General features: G+C 53.9%; 1 protein-coding gene across 1 annotated transcript in view; it reads left to right on the plus strand.

Moving 5' to 3' along the window:
- Positions 1-13,218: 13,218 nt before the first annotated feature.
- Positions 13,219-24,031, plus strand: part of LOC119104516 (netrin receptor UNC5C) — a 104,346-nt gene continuing 93,533 nt past the window's right edge. The window contains exon 1 of the mRNA XM_037228231.1: positions 13,219-13,388. The gene's annotated coding sequence lies outside the window, so the exon portion shown is untranslated. The remainder of the gene's footprint in view (positions 13,389-24,031) is intronic.

The raw sequence follows: 24,031 nt of genomic DNA on the forward strand, positions 1-24,031 counted from the left end.
CTTTGTCCCAATGGATCAATGGATCACTTTGCCCAAATGGATCCTGTTAGCCAAGCAGTGCGCGTCGCTTTGAACGTGCCTTGCAAAGCCGTGAGAAGGCCACCCGTAGTGGATATTTTCTCACTTTGTGTGAGAAATACGATGCTCACGTGAAAGCCGAGTCCACACAGTGATTTGCTTCAACACTCAAGAGTCTACCGTTCGCTGTAGAACGAGGGCGACGTGCTTACACTAAGACAGCGTAACAACATTTTTAATTGCATTTTTCTTGATTTGCTCGACGCCTTTATTGGTTTGCAACCTCTCTGACCGGAACACAAGATCTGCGAGCGGCTGCGTTCACCACCCGGCACTGCCGAGACAATTCCGACGCAGCCCGTCGTCCCAAGGCGATTTCGGCGCAGCGTTAGCGGTCCCCAAGCGTCGCATATCTTACCCGATCGCATATCTCGCCGCGCCAAGTCATAACGCAGAATTGCCGACCGACCCACGACGACTGCGACGCAGCGGCGACGATGAGACGCGCAGCTGAGACAAGTGCGGTGATTGTGGCGCCGTAAATCTACGACGACAGCTGGCACGGATTTGTGCGGCGCAAATCTGTGCCGATGCCGGCGCGTTCGACGCACAGTTGGCTGGACGCGTGAGAGAACAAGTGGGCGATGTCGACGCCCTCGAGGTAGCAGGTGCCTTTCAGCGTTTCTGAACTCAAACATGTAAGTTATGAGCTTCGTGCACGAAGGACTGCGATGAAGTTGGCTGATTTTAGAACTGGTTCACCTCCCGCCGTCGTAATATCCTTTATGGTGGTAATATCGCACGATACTACTGTACAAAATGACGCTACCGGCTGGTGTAGGCTGCTTAAATGGGTCGAGGCCATCAAATAGGTTCCCTAAGTTTAGTTATCTATGATAAAGTGAAAACGATGATCCCAAAAGGCGGCTTTTCAATCCTTACAAACGCAGCGCAACAGAAATACAATCGCTTTTGCATATGGATTTATTGGTTACAGCGCGAGCCACAACGCCATAGACCCAAAGTACTGGTTTGAGGCACACAAATGCGACGACTTTTCATAAACTGTCATGCTAAAGCAGCAACTGAATGTCAACATCGCAGCATAAAGAGGGAGCGGCTGAAGGCATGAAACATGAGGCATGCGAACTGTGAGGAAGCAAAAGGAGAAGTTACATTTCTGCGCGCATGCAAATAAAACACATATTTCCGAACTAAACTGAATGATCAGTCATAAAAAAGATTTCCCCACATCTGATCGGTTACCTTAGGGCATGGCTGGTTAGGTCTCTGTCAAGCCGGCATTCGTAAGGCTGGGCACAGCTCGTGCACGTTGTGCATTCATGTCCCACAGCATCTTACATACAGGGCTGCGTTTTACAACCATGTCCAGCTCCGCGGCATCTTACCGCGCCACAGATCGCTCAGCTATTCTCGGCCGTGTTGTGTCGTGCCATGGTGTGCCTTAGTGTGCCGTGCCGTGCCGTGCCGTGCCGTGCCGTGCCATGGTGTGCTCTAGTGTGCCGTGCCATGCCGTGCCGGTTGTGACGGACTTTCAGGAGAAGCAACCAATGTGGAGGAACTCATTCACAAATGAAATTTCCACTGGGATGAGGGCGGCCACACTTTCTGGCTTGAGCTAGCCCACTGTAGCAGTCGCCCGCTGCATCGACACTCTCTTCCCATGCATCGCATGCGACATGCTTCATGTAACAGTCACTGTGCTGTCCTCACTGCAGTTCTCACTGTAATCATCATTGTAGTCCTCGCTAATCCTGATCACTGAACTGATCCTGACCCTGATCCTGATTTGAACCTGGACCATTGAACCTGAACATTGAATGAGCTGATCCTGATCACTGAACCTGATCCTCACTTAACCTGATCCTCACTGCAGTTCTCACTGTATTCCCCAATATAGCAGTTGCCCGCTACATCGACACCTCCCCCCTCCCATGCATCGCATGCGACATGCTTCATGCAAAGGCAGTGGCCCATTACCACGAAGATGCCGTTTATGTATGCCGGCGCTCCGTATCGCTATGGAAATGTGAGGGGAACAGCACACGATATGATTGAGCTGCCGGGAAAGAAATATGGTGGCAGCCTGGGAAGCGTCGTCGCGGTTATGCAGTTTGTTGCCAAGGCTGCCCGCGCTGCTGCTGCCGTAGCCGCTGCTGCTGCCGATGCTGTTGCTTGGTCTGCGGTTCGAAGCAAGCACATAAAGGGTCTGCGGACATTTTACTATAACTAGATTTACTGGCGCGCTGAATGTTAAGCTTAGTTCCTTACGTGATTATCAATGGGCGCTTTCTAATGGCAGCAAAGTCACGGATGCTTAACACAACATGGATATCCGATAAACAATATCATCAATCAATCTGCCAGCATTACAGTAATCGAGGGATCAACATACACGATGCAGTATGGTCGAACAGGTAATGCCACAAAAGTGTCGAGATGATTATGTTGACTGTGTCATGATTATGTTACCGATCCATTTTCGCCGGTGAAGGTCATTATCGCCCGTGAAGGTCATTATCGCCGATGAAGGTCATTAGTATGGCTACTGGGGACCCAAGGCGGCATGTTCCCGCAATTTTGACGGCACGGGCTGTTGTCTCTGGCCAGTTCTGGTCGTAAAGTGAACGTTGTTTCTCACCGTCACTTTTTAAACGAACATGTGCACACTCATTGCTTCTGCTTCGTCAGATCCTGGCAGTTGTCCCAGTCCCAAATTCTAAAGCGTGGTTTACGAATGGTATCTCCACCAGAAACCGTGTTTAAGTGCGGTGCATTTTAATGTCCCATACTCAACTGGGAATTCTTTTCTAGGTGTTTGACCTGTCTGTCGCGTCGGAGGTCTTCTTGTCACCGAAGCTGAGAGGATTCCCGGAATCATCCAAATGAACCAGACATCGTCTCCGTTGACTACGATACAGCGTGTGACGCATCACATAAATAAGAGCTTGTCGCAATCGCTTCATTAAACACACTACCTCACAAAATAAATTGGCGCAATATTGCGCGGGACTACAACTACACTGCTCCACTACGCTGGGGACTATGTTTGTCACTACAAGTGCGCCAACACCCCAGCTACTGGAAAATTCAGCACATGCCCTTCAGCTTTGGGCGGGTAAACTGATCAACAATAAGTTACCATTTTCCATGTTGCATGACATGCTTAAAAACGCAGCATGCGTTACCCCCACCCCCATACACATCCTTGTTGTGAGCTCCACGCTTGAAATACTTCGTCCCCGCTGTTTTCTTCAGCTTGGTCCACTCGCCTCAGCCATGCGTCGGTGGGCTGATGAGCATGATCCAACACGTCCTCTCACCACATGCGAACTTCTGGAGTCCGACGCGGAAGGCAATTCCAGGGCGTCGGGGGCAGTGCCAGATGTCTGCGATCGACTCCAGGGTCCAAGGTCGCCAGCGAAGAACCACTCGCACGGCCCTTAGAGTGGCACTCGACCGGAGCCACGGCGACCGCGTCTGGCGTCAAGCACGTCCTAACACGTCCTGACGGTGACAGAGTCTTGACAGAGACCGTGCCCTTTGCGGGGTGGCCTACAGGCTTCTGCTCTGACCAGGGGGATTGTGGTGATACACGCCTAAGCCTCACGAAAGATCCGGCATCTTCAGGCCAGTATTACTCATGGTGACAAGCTGCTTGACGAGGCACAAATGTGACCACCAAACGCCTGTGGTTCGCTAATTTCTTGCGACGAGTGTCGAGTTGATCCAAGGCATTTGCCGATACTCTATGATTGAGTCCAAGTCAAAATTTTGTAGCGCAAAAGCCACTCGTCGCAATCAACCATAGGTGGAGCTTCGCATACCTTCGGGTTGCCCCCCCCCCCCCGCACACACACATAACGCTTGTCTTAGATCCCCGATACGAAACCCCAACCACCAGAAGCTCACTAAAACACAAAAAAACGATAAGCCAATACGATTAACAAACAGTCAAACCTTAAATATAGGGGACATGTTCGGTGAAAATATCTAGCGTTTAACACTCCCACCCACCCCCACCTCCTCCTCCCCCACTCCCCCTCCCCACTCCCCACCCGGACAAATTTGGAGCAACCCTCATTGGTCCTCATAACTTCTACCCCCTGCATTACTATCAAACATTCATATCCCGCCATCCAGAACAATAAGTCCATTCTATTTCAACGGACAGCATCGGGCAACCTGAACCGATTCTCTAAGCTGAACTGGGAAGGCCGGTTTCAGGTCACACGCGCAGGCTAGCCGCCTTTGATGGCGGAAGACTGCGGTCTTCCGTGTTTCCTTCCAGCGCAGTCGCCAGAGAGCCCTGTCCAACCGATCTTGATTTCCCCGTTAACGTCTGGACCGCGTTCCTAGCTGGATTCACTGCATCGGCAGGGTTCATCGACATTTTCCGCGGTCTCGATTTATGCCCCATCCATTAGGGAAAGTTTGCCAATAGGAGACGCTGGGAGCCGACTGTGAGGAGAATCAATTGCAGCGGCTTCCAACCGCCAGGGGCGGCTTGAAGTCGCTCGGGTTCAGCTGGGATGAGGCCGAGGGATGGACACAGCGTGGAGGAAAATGACCCAGCCTCACACGTGTGGAATGAGGCGGGATTTCCGAACCGCATGGTGCTTGTTGCCGGATGCGTTCAGCGTGCGCTTTGGTGCAGTACTAGCACACTTGCAACGGCAAGTGCACACTCACCTGTTCACATCAAGTGGACACTTACTTGTTCACAGCAAGTGAATACTCATTTATCGTCAGCATGCCGTGGACAGCGTTAGCTAACAAGGCGCTGAATAGGGTTGCAGTGAGCGGTAGTGGGCTGGGGGCTATATAAATGAATGCAAAATTGTGTGATATGCATTGTCGTTACACGCGGCCGTGAGATCGTATGTTGGAGACTTACCAACACCTGTCTATCGACCCCTTTAAATCGATTGACATCATAGATTGCTTCGCCTTTAACCGCATTATTTACATGAGCCCTAATCGACATATCACTGAGGCCCATATTAAGGAGAGGCCGCAGCTGCCATCTACTAAACTAACTGAGCAATATAATCGTGATTGAAACAAGGGCGGTGAATTATGAAGAGGGAGGGGCAGAGCAAAGAGCAACTTTTCCACACCTTTTAAAACCACTTAACACGAGCGCTATGGACTGCGTGGAAGCAGAGTGCTTAAACCGGACTTCATCCCCCTCCCCACTTCTAAAGGGGCTTCGTTCCACACGCCAGGATTTGTGACGTCATTCGTCGCCGCGCTCGCGCATGCGCAGCATCGCGCGAAATTCGTCACATAATTCCGGATGTGAACAGCGCTGTCACGCTGTTAGTCTTGGCGACACACTAAGGCTAGCAGCTGGGTGGCTTGGCTGTCAGAAAGCTTACCTTTGTTAATGGCCCCGCGAGCGAACGCGGGCTGCGCCGGCCTGGGCCTTCTCATGGCATCGTGTTATGACAGGCAGCGCACGTCAAGAACGATCTCCTGAGAGGGATGCGCCCGACGGTGGAACGCTAGCGCAGCAAGACGGCACTAACGGTTTAGGGCAGGGTCGGAAAAAAATCCGCTGTAAGCTTAAGTTGACACACAGGCAACAGGTGAGAAGACGGGCACACTCAACGAACTTGAAGGGCCTACGCATGATTCCCCGGCTGGTTGCGTGGCGTACCTCCCCATAGCTTTTGACTTGCGCGTAAGGACGAAAGCTGCTAGTGTTCTGCGAGAAGGCCAAGATGACCACAACACGTATGCAAGCAGACTGTTCCGTCATTTGTTTACCATTGGGTGCTTGTAACGTTCTATTTAAATCCACCTGCGCATTGAATCCGTTGTGTTTTGGCAAGTGGTATGTAGATGACTGCATGCCCATGTCAGGCAATGGCAAACGAGAAGGTCTACGTCATGAAAGAATACTGGTCAAAGCGGTCTGTCTCCCATTCTCTGCACAAGCTATCTCCCATATCGCATGCCAAACCGTACCCAAGACACATTCTATTTGACCATCGCTAACCGAGTATGAATACGAGATGATTTATTCATTCCGAGTAGCAACATTCAATACCACAATATCATTAATCACTTACCACTGCAGCCCCACATCAGGCACAGTTGCCCTCGCATGTAGCGCTGTGCCGGCAATCGGTATCTTAAGCTTGAAAAACTCCGACTTCTCCCAAGCGCAGATTGCATTAACATCCGCCCTGCTTCGCCGACAGGCCATGTGGTTCATATCATCGCTGCCCCAAATGGAGGCCCATTTGGGCGAGTGTTCTTGAGCGGGCTGCCATATTCTCCCGAGTGGGTGTACGATATCAAACGAGACGGTTCGTAGCGCGTGACGCTGCTGAGAATGAGTGTCGCGGCGCTGCAGTGAGTCGTGCAAGCGGGGATGGATGGACGCCAGACCCCCGCCAACGCATGTCTGAAGGTCTTCAGAATTCCACAGGCGTAGAGGCCCAGGTCAGAGCTTGGCAGGCGCAGCTGGAACCGTTTGTCTGTGCTGAATTGTATCAAGAAAAGAGAGACATGAGATTGACAGAGAAGGCTGCAGGAGTTTCATAACAGGACACTTGCGGAATACAGAAGATCCCAAGAGTACCCTGAGAATGGTCTGCCTTTTCGGGATTTAGCTCCATGACCGATTGCAACTCGCTGTCCTTTGTTTCTCACCATCACAACACTGTTGTTATCTTATAATGTTCAAACGCACCAGAGGCAATGTCCCTCCAAGATAAGGCCAAACCTACCATAACAAGGAGACTCGGGCGAAGCAAATGTGTCCCACCTTGCGTCTCCGAATCCACGCAGTTGGAACGTGCGTGCCCCGCCGAAACCGCTCAATTTCACCTGCCAACAATCCCTCGGTCGTCGAGTAAAAAATCCCTCCCGTGACAGTGCCTGATTGCCTTATTTGTCCAAGTGACAGCCCTGAGCGACTTACTCAGTAACAAATCAAATCAATTAGCCTGTCAATGACAGACCCCTCACTGTCACAGCGGCTGAAGACAAATTATCGTCTGAAATTGCCAGATGAAAGTAGAACTTGCTCCGGAAGGGTGGCGCTTCTTTGTATCAAGCGGGTGCACCTATTAAGACGGATAGCGGCCATTGGGAGCAGCCTCAGAATATAGGCGTGGGAACTGGCAGAGCTGAGTGAGGGTCATGGCCTCTTCCGGTAAACTTTTTTTTGTTAACACCATAGGGATGCATGGGATGAATAGCATTTGAAAACGGTTCAGCCGTCTCGCATTTCGTGAGCGTGTCTTCAACTCCCAGACGTCCGATCAAAATGCAAAAGTGCGTCACCACCGGCTCTCTTCCTCACCACGAGGACTCTCCAGTGTTGAAGAAGCACGTGGGTGTATCGCAGCGCCCTTGCCCGACGGTGTCATTGTCCGCTACTCTGCCGATCAGCAATTTCGGCAGGCGGAGAGGACGCGGAACTTCTTGGAAATCGAGCGGAAGAATCGGAACACACGCGCGCCGAAATGAGACGAGAGCCTGCGGGTCCGCAAGAGCTGACTGCATGGGTCTGACGATGTGTCGTCAACAAGCCAGCCAGCGGAAGCCGTGAATAAATTGCGAAGTCGTCCACCAACTCGGCACAAAAAGAAAACTCATTTCTTTCCGGAGTGGCGTACGCCGAAGACGAGGGAAGTTCAGTACGGAATGGAGTGTATGGCGGTAGTCGCTGATTTGAAGCGAAGCTGCATCTTGCTCCTGCGTGGCAAGCGCGTGCTCGACAAAGTAAATGGGGTTCCACCCCGCGAGGCGCGAGGACCGCAGCAACAGCTTGCTGCCCCTGTGATGGTAATTATCCAAATTCCTTCTGAGCCGGGCAGAGTCGCTGCATCTCAGCCATAAATCTCCAGACTAACGCCGGCCCAACGTTGTCACATGCCGCATTTAAATCCAGATGCCGCGTCTCTCCAATTCCCGGACACTTAAAGTGGAGTAGCCGAAACAAGCGGCGCGCGCATACCAGCCAATTAAATGACGTCATTTAAGGCGGAGACTGCTTCTCGCCCAACTGTCGGCTCCAGGCCTTTGTCAGCTAACGAATGCCATGTTAACGCGGGCGCCATCTCCGACGAAACACTGCTCCGCGGCTTCTCGGCGTACGAGGAAGCAGGACTGGGCGTGGTTTGAGTTGTTGCCCTGACGTTGACTAAATCGGAGCAGCAAAAAATGGGCGGCGCTCACAGGGAGTGGATGGGTGAGCCGTCGTGGCCCTTCATCATCCACTGTACGCGTCAGTGCACCTTGGGCTGCCGTTCCTCCGGCATTTGCATGTTGGGCGTTCATAAATAAACCGGTTGTCTTCCGTGTACATGAGTGTGAACACGGTAGCGGCTGATTGCAACCCGCGCTTCACCGCAGGCACCTGAGCCGTGGTTGCCCCTTCAGGTTAACCACGGCACGACAGCGGCGTCAAGTCCGGCCCCAGATCAGATTTGCTGGTGATAAAAAACGCAAGCGGCTTGTCACACACGCGGCCTGACTCGTCCAGGCGCTTCCTGTGCTTGTCTGGGCTGAGTGCGTATTGTTTAGGAAGCGTGACTGCAGTTGCTATTTTGATTGGTCATTATGTTACATTATATCATTACTATCGAGCTTGTATTGTGCATAGACATCTTGGTTCCATGCGGAGTCTATTTGTATCAGGTAATATTCTGATATAGTATTTGACATTAGGCTCATTTGACGCGTTGACACGCGTTCGCTCATGATTCGGAGGACAACACGCCCCTCATGTCACACGCGCCTGGATGTAGGTCGACTTAGCAAGGACACTCGTCCTGATTACCCGGAGGAGCCGCATGGCGGCCGTCTAGCTGCTGGTCCATGACACGGCCAATTTACCTCCAGGCTCCAATTACAACGCCGTGTAGCAATCATCCCGGCCGGGTAATAAAATGCACGTCCACTTATGAGGTAATGGCGGAATCAAAAGTTGAATGGCCCTGGTTCCGGAATTAATGACTGGAATTATAAGGAACGAGCGACTGCTAAGTAGACTGCGGTTTGTGGTGTCGGTGACGGCGGCGTCGCATTCACGACGAAATGGACGCGTTTGCGCCAAAAACGCCGCGTGGCTGTAGGCTTGCGGCTTTCCTTCGAGTGGCAGACGAACAGCTGCCACAATAGGCACTGGCGCTGGGAGTATAGTAGCGGCGCACCGATCATTTCTAACGATAGTCAGATCTTCCCAAAGATGGATGACGTTCGTGACGTGCACATGCGCACTGACTCGTGCACTGGGCATTGCGACGAAATCCGTTCTAAAATTGAGGATGGCGGCCGGCGAACAGCGCTAAATTACATGCTATCGGCCCATATATCAGTGTGGTGTTAGCGTAATGGACTAACGATGTATCTTCACGACATTCTCACGACGATCTTGCTTTGGAGCTAACTACGGGGCTGGGCGTCGGACTGCGAAAATTTGTCCGTGATTTATTTGTGTGTGAACCTCGTGCGGGAGATTTCGCAAGAGTTCAATTGGATGCATTCCGTTCTCATGTTGTGGGCGCGTGGCGTCGCCGGATGTCTTCATGTCAGTAATGCTGTGATACTTTCTGGGAGGTGCGGCTACATGTGACGTGGTAACAGAGCCTAGAAACTGCTTCGAACGGCGTTTACTCGTCATAATCAAACCCTCGGTGCCCGCCATTCCTGCCAGGGAGAGAGGCAGGCGGCGCCACTTGGCCTCAGCAGCTGAGTGCGTCGTAAAAGCCCCAATGACATAACATGACGTCATAATCAAATTTACAAATGGCATGCGGTGCCGTCCGCACGCTTAAAAAAAAATGTTAGCAAGCATGGCCTGAGACGCCTTGTTTCCCTTTATTTTGTCATATCTGTCATCATCTACGTTTAGTCGTTGGCCTTTTGTTCTCTTTTGTCGCTGAGCCTTTGCCTTTTATCCTATCAGCCTTTTTAAATCTAATTTCCTCTTTCACGGTTCCTCGTAAGCCCGAAGCATAAACAGCAGAGGATGCAATAGATTGTCCGCAGCTTTGTTCTCTGCAGAGACAATCAGGTAATGGGTTTCCGCAGACAATAACCCAAGCGATGCGCCAGTCTTCTGAAAGCATTGTGCACAAATGCGAGTAAGTGTGTGTAAAACCATCTCATCCTTTCGGAAATTCTTGGATCCTGGCAGTACATGGCTAATGTTACGAAAGGTTTTCCATCAGATATTGGCTGCATGACGTCTGCACAGAATGCAGATGCTTTAATTACGGCACTTCTGGGAAAATTAATCCAATTAGAAACCGCATGCCATTTCGATGGGAGGATTAAACAGACACTGCTAACCCAGGCGTATCGTTGCATTGGTTTCGCGATGAGCTCGCCAGAGACGTAGCCAGGGGTTTGTTAGGGGGGGGGGGGGGGGCTGGAGCTCAGTGAGAAATCATAACGCCGACTTCAGCTGTCTGTCAGGGATCATCTATATCAAAAAAGGAAAAATGCGTGCCTGGGGGGGGCAGTGTTTCCCCTAGCTGCGTCTATGATACTTCCTGTCCATCACACAGAGCGGGTTGCACCGTCTGGCGGTTATCTTATCATCTTGAGTAATCGGGAATTGAGAGCAATATTTTAAGTGCATCTTAACTCGACCTTGTTGAAGATATGCACCTTCTTCAGTGTTGTTGCCTGATATTCATATAAAACGTAAGGACATATTCCTCCCAAGTCCTCTCCAGGCAAGAAATGGTAAACCAGCGCTTTCTTGTTTTTGACTTTCGGACCTTGTCACGTGGTTTTTCTTGCTGCTGTATACTTGAATTATTCGTTGTAAATTCATACTTTCATACGTGTATCTAAGGGTACTGTAACGGTGTGTATATATTTACTGTTACGATATGTGCACGACTTGCACTCTGGGCGTGTTGCATTTTAGCGATTCCTGACAACGACTGGTTGCACGACTCGTTTGGTTTCCTTGACTTGTCAGCACTGCTGTACATAACTTATCGCAAAGGTGCTTTGGGCAGATGTTAATGAAGGATGGTACAACAATGCTTCTGTTTTCGCTGTCGTTAACGACGAACATCTCATCACAGTCCTGTTCTGGAACGTTTCGAGGTGTGGGTGTTAACAAGCAACAACCAACAAGTAATGCAACATGGTCAGACGGCATACGTTCACATGCATGATTTTTTAAATTTTCGTATGAAGATTTAATCCGAACCTTTTCGAATGGATGGAGTTCTGGCATCAGAGCTTAGATGGTTTCATTTTTTAATCAATTTTCTCATCTTCGGCGTCATGTCAGATTTCCAGATATTTTGGAAAATGCAGAGACCTCACAGATAACGATGTAGTAGAAATCTCAGACTCGATCGACAGATCCGGATTCAAGGCCTGGCCACGTCGGCAGACCGCAAGCTTTCCAACTTGTTGCAACTCCTCACAAGCCCAACTCAAGCGGCAAACTCGACTCTATCGGAGACTTCGGCCGAGCTGGACACCGCTACATCTAGCCGTATTGACTCGACCCTGCTAGGCCGAGCCGCCGGCGTTCCGCATCACATGCCAGCGAACCACGTTGCCCGCGGCTGGAGTGGATTGACACGGCACACTTAACTTCCATACCGTGGGATGAATGCTGAGGACTGAAAACCGACAGCGGCGTGTTTCAAATGTTTGCGAGAACCGGCTAACTGGTTATGTTTACCATAGCTTGGTGCACAAACATGCTCATGCATGAGCGATGTTTCCTAAACGGAAGCCCTGGACATGCTAACATCGCGAGATATTGAGCAAACATGCTATGCAAAGGCAGAGCTATCGGTTTGTTAGGTCCAAACACAGCTGCGGCCGGTTTCAGATGGAAGTAAGCGTGAGCTGACGTTTAAAATGGTCATGAGGCAGCACTTTGGCTGCTCTGGAGCCTGCTCAGCCTGCTTTTACACCGATCAGATGACGGCGTCTCGAGATGTGCACAACTAAAACAACCCAGGTAGCCAGTGCGTTTGTCCATTTTCCCCTCCCCCCCCCCCCCCTGAGACACGCAAGGACGAAAACATTAATTGTGCTCAAACGCATTCAACTAAAGCGCATTTAAAAATCGTTTTGTTTAGCTATTCCCCAACACAAGCCTCTAGCGAAGTGCACCAACACTTGCGAAGGGATACGGTGCACATATATCAACGATATAGATGTAAACAATGACTTAAACACTGCCCGGCCCAACAGTCCAAAGATAACCTTACATCATGGAATAGCTTGCTTCGGTTATTACCCATTACTATATCGGACTTCTTGTGACAAGCAGGTAACGCGTTTAATGACTTTCTAGCTCTCTCTGCAATTGGGTCACCAACGACTGCTGCGTGTGCACCTTTACGAACGCAGAACGTGTGTTACATCGCACGCGCAATAAAGAAAGTAACTACCAACATGCGCGTTATCAACAACACTGCCATGCATCATAAATCCAAATTTATGTTCACCCGGCCTCAGTAAAAGCGCAGCATTTCTTGATTGGTTGATTCATAAGTACCTCATTTATTCTTGATAATGTTTCTTTGGGCCACAGGAGATCAAATATGTGAGCCCTTACTGAATACGCGCCCAACTTCGACAATGGTGAGCAGTGTGTGCATATCAGCTGTGCCGCGAGCTCGGTTGCAAACATTTCACACCGCATTCCGAAGGACCTCGTCTCCAAACGAGCACAAACCGGAGCAGCTGTGGTGTTTTTCTCATAATCAGTTACGTTATTTTGAGTTAGTTGTGCAAGCCCATTAATTTTTGCACGAGACCTCGACCTCCCGGTTTTTGCGGTACAAATAAAAAACATTCTTTGACGCAGACGCATGCTGATTGTCGCCTTTAAATAAACCATAAGCAACCGAGCAACGTTCATGATTCAAAAGCTACTTTGAAAAGTATCAACCGACAGTTAACTGGTGCTCTCTGACTTTTCTTTTTTTGCAACGTGCATAGCAAATTATTTTTCCGGTTGTCCGCATTGCCGACTCAGCCTGCGCCTTCGCCAGCCTCCAACAGGTCCCCTAAGCCAACTCAAAGCACCCAGACAACACTTCCACCTCGTCGAACTCCGCCCGAACGCGGCGTGCCCAGGGACGGTCAGTGCGCATGCGCAGACCGCGGCGCGCGGCCGGCCGCCGCCGCCCAGCTGTTCCAGCGCCAGTTGCTCGCGTGCGGCGGTGGGGGGTGCGCGTGACGGCGCGGGAGCAGCGTAGACTCTCAGGCTGCGGGCGTCGGTGTGACGAGGTTGTGACGAGGTCCGGAACCGGAGCTAGTGGTTGTGGACCCTGGCCGATCGAGATACAGTGGCGGTTGTATCTCCGACTGCACCCCGGCCGGGACTCGTTTTATGGGTAAGTTGAAGCACGTGCACGCCATCGTGGCGTTAAAAAATGCGTTTGGAGCCGAAAACGCTGACCGAAGCACAGACAGAAATAACCCAAACGCAGGCAGAAACGACCGGAACACAGGCGGAAATAACCGAAACACAGACCACCAGCTTAGCGCGCATCCGTAGACACGAACCGATTTTCGACTGCGATGCTGCGGGTGCAGTTATTAAGTTGGCGCCTTCCGATTTCGAATGTCATGATTCTGTGCGTTTCAGTTTGCTCCCGTCAGCCTGATATCGGTCACGTTAGTATAACATTTTAAGTTCTTTGGAGTCGAGCTTTGCGGTAAGAGCTGTATCTTGGACTGAAAGGGCGGCCCCTAATGCCTCGCACACGCCGAGGCGATTTAGCTTCCACCTTATTGTTTTCGCCATCGCGTTCACTCTTTTAATTAAATTCTTTCGACCCCAGTTAATTTTATTTTTCGTCCAGCCCGTTCTGCCTTGAAGCATCCGCTTTCATCGGTATCTCTGGAAAGAGCGCGGGGAAGCCGCGAAACCGCGGCAGCGCCGGCCGTCCGCGAGACGAAACATCAAACACAAAAGACCAAGTCACCCTGGGCGCATCCCACGTCTTCCGTTCACATCTGTTTGTACGCGAGCGGGCGGTCTCTCCCATATCGCGCGTTGTTGACCTGCCACTCTCCGTGACTGGAGGAGCGTTTGAACAAGTCGGCACGCGCTGCCGACCGTTAGCGCACACGGCGGTGGTTCGCGTGCCATGCTGGATACACGGGAGAGACTAGCCGCATACCATTCTGTTCAGGGCACGTGACTAAGTTTGCATGCCTGTAGTATGTAAGACAGCAGAAGTTATCGAAGCGTTGTCGCAATGAACCAGCTACGCAAGCTGCTGGCTGCAGCGGGGTCGTATTATCAAATATTTCGTTGGACTGTACATATAGTTAATCATGGTGATAAAGGACATTGTTTACGGAGTTCTAGACTTCATTCAAGCATGGAGCAAGACAATTCAGCGACCAAACTGCAGTTTTGCAGCGCAGCATCAAAACAATTATAAACATAAAAGTGAAAAATGAATAAAATATGCATCCACTTAAAACGTTTTTAACGGCATTATACGACGCATACAGTACATTGCTATACATTTTAGTTAAATTAATAAAGTCACGCTCAATCACTAAGCTTCCCGACGCCGCCGCAGCCAACACTTGAGAAAAAATAATGCTGCGCACGTCCATCGAATTCATCTCAGTCTTTCAGACGAAAGGGACGACATTATTTTGACCGTTCTGATCATTCATGGCGTCTCGCTCTCCGTCTGTTGGCGCATTGCAGTCGCCACCTTGGATTCGCCTCGCTTTCCCGTCACCTCTCGCCGCCATGCACCGCCGCGGGGCGCACTTACAACACCCACACCGCCCTGGGCGAGCGTCACCTGCTCCGCGCCTCCAGCGAACGACACCACCAACGCGAGGCAATCAATGCTGGCTGCTAGCCGTCGGCTGTCCTCAGCGAGCGCCGGCGGCTGCGCGTCCACCATCGCCAGAGCTGCTGTCCATCGTCGCGAGACCTGCGGTCCACCATCGCCAGAGCTGCTGTCCATCCTCGCCAGAACTGCGGTCCACCATTGCCAGAGCTGCGGTCCACCATTGCCAGAACTGCGGTCCACCATTGCCCACCGGTTGCTGGGCGGCTGTCCACCGTGCCTGGGTTACTGTGCACCTGCAGGGAACTCGACCATTCAGAAGCAGCGATCCACCGTCCACTCACAGAAACCCACCGTCCACGCACAGCGAGCCTTCGTCAACTAACAGCGAACCTCCGTCCACTGACAGGAGAGACACCATCCACCAACGGCGAACCACAGTACACTAACAGGAAGCCACCGTCCACCTCGAGAGCTCCTCTCCGTCGCGCGTCGCGTGCTGGAAGCATTCAGGCAACCTGACCAAACAACGCTTCCTCAAGTGCCCCCCATTAGCCCGCTGTGTACACCGCCGGCCGCCACACGATGTAACGACACGGCCGCCTCCTGTCCCCCAACGTCCGTCAGCGGCGGACCCATCCATAGCGCCTCGCGTGCGACGGCCTGTCACCTCGCGCACGGCATGCCGCATGCGGCCTTCACACGCTCCGCGTTTGTGCATCGCTGGGTGCACAGTGGCGTGCGAGCGATGCGATCGCAGGCTGAGGCTGCAACTGGTGTTGGCCGAGGTGCTGGCTGAGGCTGCGCCAAGGTTGTCGACGGGTGTTGTGAAAAATAGGGCGACGGCTTACGGCGCACGGCAGGAATTTCGCGTCCAGATACGGTCGCGGAGTTTACGAGTAGGCGGTTTATCGGTGACGGCCGCTTGGCGAGGCCATCCTGGTGGATGGTAAGGCTCCAAGACACGGCCGGTGCGTCGAGATGCTGGCGAGGCGTTCACGGGTAGGCGGCTTGTCAGCGTCATTGCCAGTAGTGACGCTAGTGCGGTCTCGTCCTTCCGCCTGATCGCGTCCAGGTCACCACACCGGCAGAAGCGCTCGGCCGCGTCCGCCGAACCAGCTGCATCCGCATGTCTCCGCTAGATGGCTCCGTCGATAGCGTCGACCGCGGCGTAAGTGCAGCTAATTAGTCGGCGAACCGCCCGAAAAAGCAGCAAATTACAGCCATTATCTCCACATCGGTAGTGGCGGTAATGGGCAGCGCATGTATCAGAACTGGTTCGACGCCGACACGGCCGCGTTCGCCGGGTCTGATCTTCACGGTTCGCTTCGGTGTTTACACACGCGCCATCAAAGAGTCGTTAGCGGTTGGACGGTGGTGGCTCACGTGACGGTAAACGGGTCCGATATCAGCCCGAGTCGCCTTGACACTGTATCGCCCACGAACTGACGGGCTGGAAGGCGGAGTTCTCGAGTTGTGCTCAATCTCAGCTGTCATCGCGGATTTCGACGCACTTCTTTAAGCGCATGTTTTTGCGACGACGAGTTTGTCTGTCGCGAACTCCGAGACCGCAATCATCAGCAGCGGCTTCAGAGCCGGTACTACCATTTTCGCAAACACACACGCACACATACGCCTGATTGACTTGTCTGAGCCTTCAGCGGGCAGCAGTTTGCGCAGGGTGTGACCTCTGTGACGCGCAGTGACCTCTGCTGAATACAGCGCTAGTCACCCACCCATCGCCAGCCGCCATTGCATATGTCGCCTTTTGTAGGCCTGCGGCGGTGCTGGCGGTAGCGATACTCCGCGTCTCGTCTACGGGGTGAAACGAAATCCCCGTTGCCCCTGGCCTCCCGTCCAACTCCCCTCGCACCTGACCGGCGACGGCCCCCATAATTCCGCGCACAAAAGGCCAGCCCCACAAAAACACACAGGTTATCCCAGTCCCGGGGAGAATGGGTGATTATCGGCCATGGGCGCACGGGCGGCGTCAGAGTCGCTCGGCAGGTGGAGCTCCACAGACCCCGGACAAGGTCTGACGTGATGGAATTTACTCTGCGTTGAAACTCTCACAGTAGTCACGTTTTCCCCACGGGCAGTGAGTGCTCAGCGCTGAAAATCGCGCTCAGCTGTTGAGGTGAAGGGACTGACAGATGAAAAGCATCGCCTGGCTGCGCCCGTGTCGCCCAGGACCCCTCGCTGAAAGGCTCCGTTTCGACCGCCCCGGACCGCGCACCTGTGCGATGTGTATGCACCACACGCCTCCGTCGCGCCGCCAGCCGACGCGAGCCGGGGCATCCGCCAGCCGCTCTCCCAGAGCGCGCAGCGTCGCCGCGCGGCGGCGCGTCACAATGCGTCGCGCGTCAAAACGCCGCCGCTCGCCGGCTGCGCCAGGGGAGTGCGCTCGGCGCGGTGCGATTTGTCCGCCGTTGGGCCGGGCTGTAATTGAAGACGCGGTGCGGGGTCGCTGTGTACCCGCCGCCGCTGGGATCCGCTGCCGAACCAGCGGGGAGCGGGGCCAGTTATTGGAGAGGCTCTGGTTCGGAGGGGTGGCTGCCGGCGCCGCCTGGTTTGATGGTGTTCGGCCCCTGATGAAATTGCATCGAACGCCTGCTGGAGTTGGAAGGAGTTGTCCGGAACCCGAGCGTGGCGAGTGGAGTGTTGCTCTGCTTTCATCCTGTCATCTCATCAAACAGCTGATGCTGAATCGATGCCAGGTTTAAAGCTCCTTTATTCTCCTTGATTGGATCTTGATAAGTGTCTATTCATCACTGCCAGTCTATCTCAACCCAGAAAACTATGTCGGGACTTTGCGCCGAGTGGGACCAAATGATCTAGAGCCTCGAATGGCTGTCAGGTGAAATTATGGATTTGTCAAAAGGCCGCTGTGATGCGATCAATCCTGCGCTCTCCAAAATCGACTGAACCGCCATGTCAAGGTCTCTGTGCCGCCAGGGAGTCCGAGCATCCGTGCCTGCCCTCCCCCTCCCTCCTCCGCCACCAACACGTGCGGCGCCCTCTCCAGGCCGACAGCGCGCCTCAGTCACAATTAGCCGTAATCCGGGCGCGCTCGACTCGCCTGTTTGCCGGCGACTGTAAATGCAGACCAGCTGCAATGCGACGGCCTTGTTGTGACAGCGCAAATATTGGCCACTTGGAAGCGGACGGCGGCGGCGAGCAGCGGCGCACGGCGCGCACAGCTGCCCGACGAGCCAATAAATCGGACCGAGGCGATACGCCCCCCGGCGAACACGTGTCGGCCGCTTTGTGCCCGCCCGCCCATATGTCGAACGCCTTGCGGAAGTCCAGATCCATCTGTCGAACGCCTTGCGGAAGTCGGCGCACTCAGACCTGCGGGCGACGGTAGGCCATATGTCGAGGGCGCTGAGGACACTGGAGAGATGAGAGGTGTACTTGTAGTTCAGTTGTAGGAGGGTAAGATAGATGTGAGTTATGGAAAGCCGCTGTGGGCAGCATCATTGCTCGGTTTTGGTGTCCACCGCGTGTGTTATTGCATCAGCTGTGGCACGTTTGTGACGTTGTTTACTATTTCTGTAACACTGCACACTTAATTTGTTTTGAAACCACTCCAGCGTGGATTCCGAGGATCACTGACGGGAAAATGTCGCATCATGTCGGGTTTTATACGTGTCCTGCATAGTTATCATCTGCTTTAGAGAATCTTTCACCAGCCCGAGACAGGTAAGCAGTACACTTCTGGTGGTGCAGTGATAGGAAAATCGACCGGATAATTTTCCGTATGAGATGCGCATTGGGTCATTCATTGCCTTCGTGCTACGTACACATTCGGCCAGGAACTCTTAATGCTTATCTTAGCCTACAGATCCATGGAACACGATTGGTCGTTGCGTGGGGCCAGTAATGTTTCCATGTGCACATCGGACAAGAGCTGACTGATCCAGCCAGGTCACAGCTGCGCCAGCCCCTGTCTGACCCTCTGATAGTTGCGGTGCCCTTCCCCCGCACCCGTGCACCGATGGTTCGTGTCACTGTTTGAAGTGCGATCGCGTGGCCGTCATGTGATCGCGATTACGCACCCGTGGTGCACAATCAGGACGGGCATGATCGTGACTTCGCCGTATCGCTGTCTCAGGGTATCCTGACACTACACTGTGCGTCACCACACTGAGCCGCGAAGCATGGTCATGTGACGCCACTGCGCGACGGCCACGTGACCACCACGGAACACGCTGACGTCGCTGTCACGTGACGTCACTGGAGCGCAGTGACGTGAATGCCATGGGATTAAGTGACGCGACGGTCACGCGGCTTTGTCCCCCGTCTGCACCCCTCCTCCCGCTCCCTCCAACCTCTCCCGATGACACCGCCCGTCACGCCGGCGCGGGGGCCTCCCTGCCGTCACCGCACGTCGGTGACGCCTTTGTACCCGCCTCTGTGGCGCCGCGGTCCGCCAAATGGCGCCAGTGTATCAGCTGCGGAGCGCTCGCCAGCCGGCCCAGGACAACGCGACGCGGCTGAAAAGGCCGCGGGGTGCTCGGTGACGCGCGTGGGGCGAGCGTGACGCCCTGTGACGCGGCGTGACGGCCGGTGACGTCGTAACGCGGGCCAATTCGGCCTCCATGCCGGAGAATGTTGGTTTTGGAGGTAGAGCGACGGATCTCGTATGATGCGGTTGAAAGGCGTAACAGTGACTGTATATGCAGCATGAGAACTGTAAAGCTGGGTCGAGAGTGTTGGGGCGGTTACGGTTGGCGTACGCGGCGAGCAATAGGAAATGAGAGCGGAAGTGCAGAAGTGTTTGTGTGAGCTTGTAACAATAGGGAGGGTTCGGAACCCACGCGTTGTGTGAATATGTGACGTGCTATGGCGACAGACAGCTTGGAAAGTCGCGGTGTGCACCCCTGTAGATGACACACGAGTACATGGATCATATACTAGGACAACTGCGACGGATGACTTATTTTAACCTCAGTGTTTTTACTTGCATTGGTTTTGACGTTTCACATTTCTAACATTTACTGTAACATTGGACATAATCAGTTTCAGCATTTCCCACGCGTTTAGGCTGCCTGATTGAGGTTATGCGAAAACCACTATGACGATGATGCTGATTTCGATTTTTAGGAGCGCTCCGATTTCAGTGGTTATTTTACGACCAGCAAACCTGTTAAGACAAGAATCTTACTACAAGGGCTTAATAAAATTGCAGTGTGTTTTATGAAAGCTGGTATAGCATTACCACAACCCATACCACATTTTTCATCCACGACTTTTGCGCCTCCGACGATTATAAAATTAATCCAGGGTGTGCGCCGCACGCAGACCCTCCGAGCGTTCTGCTTCGCCTGCGGCTGGCGGCGCGGTGGGGTGTCTTGATGTCGCAACTCCTCTGCAGCCGAGCCCACTCCCTCACTGCCACAGCGGCGACGGCGGCGGGGACGGTGGCGGCGGCGTCGTCTGCGCTCTGAGACGTCTTCCGGCGCCGGGGAAGGTCTCACGCCCGGCGCCTGCGGGCGATGGCGACTCTAGAGCACTGCTTCCCCTCGCTCTCGTCCGTCTCCCCCTCCGTCTTTCCCCACCGTCGTGGCATGGATGACTGCTCGGAGCCCTGCCCCCTCCCTGACTGCGCTTCGTCAGTCTGACACGAGCGGTTCGCTGTGCGCGCTGTCTGTCTGTCTTTGTGTCTGACTTCTGGCGGCTCGCTCGATGTTCAGCCGCTGTCTTGTGACACCTCCCAAACCTCTTAAATAACCTTCCCTACCCTCTTAAATAACCCAGCTTTTCCATTCTTGCCCCGTCTCTCCGCCCGTCGGTTTGCCTGTCTTTCTGTCTGCCTGCTGTCGGCTCTCCCACTTGACGCTCACCCCATCAGCCCGCCATCGTCTGCCTTTTCCTCTCCACCCACCCCTGTTTCTCATTTCTGTTCCCCTGGCTGTTCTGCCGGCTGAGCCCTTCTTCTCTGTCTCTGGCGCCACCGGACGAGACGCTAGGCTAACTCCACCCCGGTGTCGCCGGCAGCTGCGCTGACTCCGATGCTGGATGGAGGGGCGGATGAAGCCCACAATCGGGTCCAAACGCTGGATCAGGTTTGGGGATAAACGGGTTGTGGATGCCCGTATGGGTTAGTTACAGCTTAAAGTGTCGATTCTCGGAGCCTTAGGACTTGCTTAAGACTTATTTAAGCTCTCGAAGACTTACTCATCTGCTTACGCTGCTTGGCTCTGACGTTGGGCTCACCCGGGGCGCTCATTGCATGCTGTGGGTCGCTTCAGTAGCTTGAGGACACGGTGAGAACACAAGTTTGAATCAGTCCCGGTCATGGTCTCGGTCAATCCAGGAGTACGGAGCCCCCAGCTCCTGACGGGCTTCCAGCCGCTGGATGTGCTCCCGAAAAACACTTGCGTGATCCTCCCTGTCTCGGTGCCTGAATGCCTCTGGGGTGGGTCTTGAGGGATGTCCAACACGTGCTGCTCGAGCTTCAAAGCACCTCATTCTTAGGCGGGGCACGGCGTACGGCTCCGCACGCAGGTGGCACGTGCGACGAATCTGGCGCATGCCGACAGTGCACCGTCGGGGGTGCCGATTAAAGGCGCCGATTACGCCGCAAAAACCCGAGGCGGCGCGGCTGCGTGCGCGCCGCTTTCATAGGCGGTCTCGGGCCCCACCCTCCGCCAGCGACCGCAGTTTGGCAGCCTCGCCCCTGCCAGCTGGCCTGGTTTGTCTCGGATAGTCGCCTCGCGGCTCCGTCGCCAAGAGTCCGTCGCTCAGCGCCGCCTTGAACCGCCGCCATCCGCACGACTTCTCGGTGTCACCGGGAGCCTTTGGTCGTCCCCTGCGCGTGCGCCTGGGCTCGCCCCTGCTGCGCCAGGCCGGCGCCGGTCCGCCCGACCCGAAAACGCCGACAGAAGGGGTCGGGTTACCCACTGACGCGCCGTGCGCGCCATTTTCCGGGCGGGAAGCGTCCCACGGGGAGAACGCTCGCCGACCGTGAGACGCCAGGCTCCGGGACGAACCCCCTGAACCCGAGGATTCCGCCGGGGTCGGTTTTCCGGCGCCGGCAGTCCGGCCCCAGTTCCGTTCGGATTTGCCGGGGTACCGCCGAACCGGAGCACCAGGCGGGATCTGAGGTGCGACGGGTCCAGTCGCTTGCAAGTTGCTCGGACGGTGATTTCAGCATTCACGCCGTCTTCAAGCAAAGTTGGAATTACAGGACCAGCCTTCGATGTTTGGCAGCGAACCCTGCATCAGCACCGCCGTGTTATGGAACTCGGTTGCGATTTGCAGCAGGGAGCACATTCACACACGGGTGAAAAATTCCGCATTCTGGAGAATTTCTGTCAGCGCACTTCCCGTCCACGCCGCGCTCCCTGCTCCGCGCCTTTGATCTCTGAATGAATGACTAACGAGTCGCTGATGAAAGGAGCAACAGGTGCCCACAGAGCCATGCGCGCTAGGAGCGCGTCCATTCAGCTCCGAGAAGAGCCGCGCCAGCCATCTGGTCCCAATTACGCTCACCGTGGTGTTTTCACCGTGAGCGATTTCGATGGACGTGCACCATTAAAGCACCTCGCACGGCCGACGTGCGCGCGGTAAGACTTCTCACAGCGCGCCGCTACCGGAAAGAAGGCCATATTTCATCCAAAAAGCGCGCGCCGGCGTCGCTTCTGGACGGCGCGGCCGAGCCGGCGCGGAACAAGACGCAATTTATTTGCGATCGGCGGCGGGTCGGCCGTGACATGCGCGAGACGAGCCGCAATTAAAACGGTGCGCTGCCCCACTGCGACGTCATGGCGTGTTCCTGGACCCCGGAAAGATCCAGGGGCCTGGATGTTGAGTGTGGGATTGTAGGTCTTCTGGAACATGACAGTTGATTTGTTCGCCCATTTTATCGTGAGCCCGCTGTTTTAATGTGGTCGGGTCATCGGTGATTACGGGTTCCTCAAGGAGTTTAATTTCACCTGAAGTTTTGTTGTGATCCAGGATCCACTTTTGCTTCTCGCACAGTACTTCCACGATCAAGGATATATTTTAAGGTTTGCCAAAAGATCACTTGGGATGCGGGATCCACTTTTGCATAAAATCCTACATATGGTGCCTTCATCAGCCGTCCCGCGACTTCAGTAGGTTGAACCACATCGCGAGGTCGAAGTGGCAGCGGTATTGACCGCCGCAGGCAAGGTCAGGGAAGGTCAGCTGGAGCGGACCGCACAAATCCTGCTGGCTGCCAATTGGCGATCTGTTTTCTGCCTGGATGCTAGATTGCAGGGACGGTGGATCTTGCTCTCAGGAAATCGAGATGTCCTGAAATCCTTTGTCGTGAGCTGGGGATGTCGTGTTTAAGTTGGCAAAGTCAGTACACAATTCATGGACTACTGCATAAAGGTTTTACCGCACCAACAAGCTCTAACCCTACATTTAGGGAGTTAGTCAACAGTGAAGTCGCTGTTTTCGGACCGCTTCAAAGACAGAAATCGTGGCATAAAGTTGGTGAGACCAGTTTTAGTGTTGGTCACCAAAATGCCATTAATGTAATTTTATTACTTAATTGGTATATCATGATGATTTAATATAAAAATAAGCGTGGCCTCTTATGAAAAGTTATCACAAATATATTAAAAGTCAAACTTAGATACCACACACCACGTTGCAACTACTTTGAATTAATCTGTGTTCCGGGAAAACACCGATCGATTACCGACCAAAGAACTAAACCAAGCCAAACACGAATCTCTCCGCCAGCAATGCCGTGACAATCATCCCACTGTGGAGAAACGCGGACACAGCACCGGCTGGCAGGATCCTCCACCGCCTGTGGCCTCCGGCGCCGCCCGAGACCCTGGCAAGCTCTCAAGTACCCCGGATCTGGCTTCCGTGCGGCGAGGCACCATTGCATGCCACCGAACCGGTCACCGCCGGTGCAGGCCGCGTAGTGGGTTAATGCGCTGGACGGCCGCCGGACCTCCCGCGAGTAATGAGCCTCGGCAGGCCGGCTAGCGCTCCGGTTATTAGGCTGACCCCTGCGGTGGTGTTTCCCGGCTGGAGGTCAAACCGCCGGCGCGGCTGCTAACCGCGGCGGGCGCCTTGGTGACCCGGTCATTGGGAACTGGTCCGGGCGCGTTGCATCGTGGCGGTCAACGCTGGTCGGAGCGCGGGTAGAGGGGGTTGGTCTGAGTTCGAGACTCGCCTCCGGCAGTTTTTTGTTTGTCGGGTTTATTGGCGTCCGGATGATATGT

This window comes from Pollicipes pollicipes, unplaced genomic scaffold (genome assembly GCF_011947565.3).
Source record: "Pollicipes pollicipes isolate AB1234 unplaced genomic scaffold, Ppol_2.1 Scaffold_6052;HRSCAF=7182_pilon_pilon_pilon, whole genome shotgun sequence".
In the NCBI taxonomy this organism is placed as follows: Eukaryota; Metazoa; Arthropoda; class Thecostraca; order Pollicipedomorpha; family Pollicipedidae; genus Pollicipes; species Pollicipes pollicipes.